We start from the raw sequence: 4050 nt of genomic DNA on the forward strand, positions 1-4050 counted from the left end.
CCCCGCCGTTGTGTTCACGGGGGCGGTGAGATACGACGATGCTTGTGCGACGAGTCGGCCTCCGGCTAGAACGTGTCTACGTCAAAGTCACAATCCCTGACCCTCTCACGGTTCAAGGAGACCACCGGATCCCAGTCCCGACCGCCGGGGAGTGAGGAGCCGGCTGCAGGCACAAACCTAGGCGGGGGAGCTCTTTTACGGTGCTTGGAGGGAAAACGGGAAATGAGAGAATGGTATACATAAATGTAGTAAATCATGTATACGTAAGGAAAGTAAATACTAAAACGTTTTTAGTAATCTATTCATCATCTGAAGTGGATTACAACAACTGGCGACAAACCAACATGTTCACTGTATTGACTAATATAATCCAATCATTGAGAGTCTTTTTCTCGAAAAGGGGATCTCCCTGGCCTCTGCATCAGAACGATGCATACGACCATCTTATTAACCAAATAACAAAAGGTGCCGATAAGGTTCCACAGTCTCCAGCCAAACAAAAAGCAAAGGAAAAATGCAGCTCACACAGAGCGACAGGCGGCTAGATACAGAGACTAGCCCGAAAAAGATGCCACAACCGGCTGGCTAAAAATAGATAGGGAAACTAATTGCCTATCCTATTACATGACCGCCATCCAAACCGGTAGAAGATATCCCGAGGTACCATCTCCCAGCGGATAGATCCAGTAACCAAATGCTCCCTGGCCTCCATCGGAGTGAGTAGCGACCACGAACGGATCAGTGCCATAGCTCAGAAAATAACCTGCAAAAAATGAATCCGTGATGTTCTGTTAAAAACCAAATCATTTCTGCAATTCCAGATAGTCCATAACAAAGCGCAAACTCCAACCCGAATATGTCTTGCTACTTCAGGCTCAACCCCATTAAGCCATGTCCCAAATAAAGCATTGACCGAAGTCGGTGGAGTAATATTAAAAGCAATATGGACCACATCGTCTCTTTTCTCTCACTCTCAAACAGATTCCCCCACCGGCGCTCACTTGCTCCATTCCAGACCAACCTCACCGCGAGGGGAGGGGGGCAGAGTATAAGAGGGACCTGGACGAGCAGGTCTTCCATGGACGCGACAAGAAGCAAAGGAGAAGAAGAAAACCACATAACGGGCATGCCCAAAATAAGTCTATTTCACCCATCTCTTTCCGTTTAGAAAGGAAAGCATCGCCCTCTACCAACACCATCGTTTAAGGCCTAAGTCCTAAGTTGCACGTGCGCCCCGCACATGGATGAATGAGTATTCCTTATATACATCTAGCTTTTGTCGTATAATAGTCTCTGGAAATGAGGACAAAATTTAATATTTGACTTAGGACAAAAGCTAGATGTACACTTATTCGTTTCTGAAAATGAGGAGGGGAGCAGCCGCGCCTGGAGGTGGTCGTCCCAGCGCTCGCATCCTCGTCGTCGACCTTACCCACCCAAACGACCAACCACACAGGACTAATCCATGGTTTGTTTCACATCACCCTCTTTCTTTTTTTATACTCTGATCTTCAGAAATCATGTCAAGATATGTCCTTGATCGCTGGAAAAGAGACAGATTTTGAATGGTTTGATCTATCTGCATAAGCAAAATCTGCTGCACAGGTGAGTATTGGAATGCTCGTTCAAGGTATTTAATTTCTGCATTATATTTCTTACAAGCGATTGAGAGTCTGGTTCTTGCTGGATTACCAGGGACATCTAATGTGAAAAGATTTAGTTTGTATTGTAATTGAGACCCATGTGACTCGGAGACGGGTCAGGGGCAACCTCTAATTTGATTGTTTATTAGTACAAACGAAGTTCTCTACTTGTTGGCTAGCAGTCAATTTGATCTATGATCTTGAAAAACTAAGAGCCACATGTTGTGTAGAGTGATGTAGCCATATACAAGTACTATTATTATTTTTACTGCTTTCTATATATGCTTTTGCAAATTTACTGATCTGAATTTGCAATTGTAGGTACAATCCGTGTGTTCAGGTCAGAAGGATAGATCAGCTTAAAAGGCTCGGACATCTTCAATTGAGTGATTTAATGCTCAATCTACTTATATTTGATGCATTCTAACCGCAAAGTAATTCAAATATATTCTTTTCCAGGTTGAGTTCATTTCTGATGGGTGGGACTTACATGTCATTGTTGGCTGATTATTGTGTTATTTCATCAGAAATCTGCACCATGCTTTATTGGGTACTTCTGCTAATGTTGTGGAGGCGGCTTGTTATTCAGAACATAGTGATGTCAAAGTCAAATGTATCGGTATGACAATTGAGACGTAAGGGCCATTCAACATCTGTCCATGCTTCTTTGATACATTTGAGATTCCCTGTGATTTTCCCATGAAACATCTAACTGGTCTTTTTATTCTAGGAGACCTGATTATTGCCTCGGGCCTCATCTGTGGCAAATGCTATCTTATGGGTGTACCTGCTTACAAATTGGTGTTCAGAGTACATACGAGGATGTTGCACGTGGCACAAACAGAGGCAGCGGCTACCGCCACGCGCCGATGCAGGCCCGGAGCACCACTCAGGATGCCCAGGGTCGTTGTCGACTGGGAGTAGTAGAAGGCTGTGCGAGGCGACGCGGAGCAGATCGACTACAGTTGTGCGGGGTTTGGTGTACAGGAGCTGACGGCAGGAAGCGAGTTCATATCGTCTTTTGCTGCTGCGTCGTCGCTCTCCGCTGACGCTCTGTGTGGTTGTTTGTCAGAGTCCCTGAGTGTGCGTGGGGGTGTTCGTGGCTACGGCTCGATCCACGAGTCGCCGGATTCCGCCAGCGTGATGCACCTGCTGTAGAAGCTGACGTTGAAGGACACGGCGCACAAGGAGGTGGAGGTGGGCAACGTCGGCGCCTCCGCTTCCAGGTAGCAGATGGTGTAGAGCTATGACACGGTCAAGGCGTACATACCGCAGGCCATCGAGGTGCTCCTCGATAGCATCCGCAACTCGCTCTTCCTCCAGGACGAAGTCGACCGGCAGGTGCGGAATTTCATCGATGCATTACACAGTCCCTCACACACACACACACAAATTATGATTGAGTGTCTTGTTTGTTGTGCGCTGATTGTGGTCATTGATTAAATTTGTAGCTTGTCAGCTGGCCCTTACTCGAGAAGAGGTTCAGGAGGTGCAGAAGATCCCTGAGAAGTTTCTTCAGGAAGTGCTTAACCTTGTTGGATACGAGGGGATGATCGTGAACGTGCTGATAGCTCCTGAGGAGGCTCTTGGGATCATCAATGCTGATATTATTCAGAAGTTCTATCATGTACTGCTTCTGACATTTGAACTCTGCATTCCTCATTAACATGGCTTGCTGCTTGGCTGCTTGCAGTTAGATAGTTTTTGGTAGAATGTCCATTTACATAGAGTGAACACATCTCAAAAGCATTACATGATATCAGCATGCTGGTCACCGTGGAGCATCCTTGCACAGTTTGGTCATTTTCTTTCTATACTTTCGGTTCTCCGTGGATGTAGTTGCGACAGATTCTAGATATTGACAATTTGACATTCTAATATTCTATTGGTCAACGCTAAAATGCAGAAGTAATTCTATTTATAACCACATAATATAGTAGCATTGGTTTGTATGCGGCTGATCAAGTGCCAGCAACAACTCGAGTTGTTAAATTGTAATGGATTGCTCTAATTTTACAGCTTTATGTACAAACTATGGATCATGATTGTTCATAGGAGGAACAGTTTCATGCTATGCTGTTCTCACCATAGGATTGTTTTGATACTCTCTACAATCAATGAATATGTTTTATTAAATTTTTTGAAGAATTATTATTTCTATAACATCGGTGCACTGGTTCTTTCAGTATTTTTGGTTATGATGTCTGTGTAATTTACCATAAACCTGGCTCAACTGCGAATCGCTCCGTTCTTTGCAGTCAGCCTCTTATATTCAGCCATCGCTCTCCTTGCCTCTTCATCCATCCGTCCTTCTCAGTTCATCCATTGCTTTGCTCCGCTTGTTGGGTGATATGGAGGTGAGCTTCGCTGCGTTCGACGGCAGTGTTCTTTCCTTTTCATGCTTCTG

The 4050-nt window shown here is 45.0% G+C and overlaps 1 long non-coding RNA gene across 1 annotated transcript; it reads left to right on the plus strand.

Moving 5' to 3' along the window:
- The first annotated feature begins 1405 nt into the window (after positions 1–1405).
- On the plus strand, positions 1406–2978 carry LOC125528115. Its single transcript, XR_007292323.1, has 3 exons — positions 1406–2077; positions 2171–2278; positions 2374–2978. It is a non-coding gene; the product is annotated as an uncharacterized LOC125528115 (long non-coding RNA).
- The last annotated feature ends 1072 nt before the right edge of the window (positions 2979–4050 follow it).

The sequence above is a fragment of the Triticum urartu genome, unplaced genomic scaffold (genome assembly GCF_003073215.2).
Source record: "Triticum urartu cultivar G1812 unplaced genomic scaffold, Tu2.1 TuUngrouped_contig_4644, whole genome shotgun sequence".
Lineage (NCBI taxonomy): Eukaryota > Viridiplantae > Streptophyta > Magnoliopsida > Poales > Poaceae > Triticum > Triticum urartu.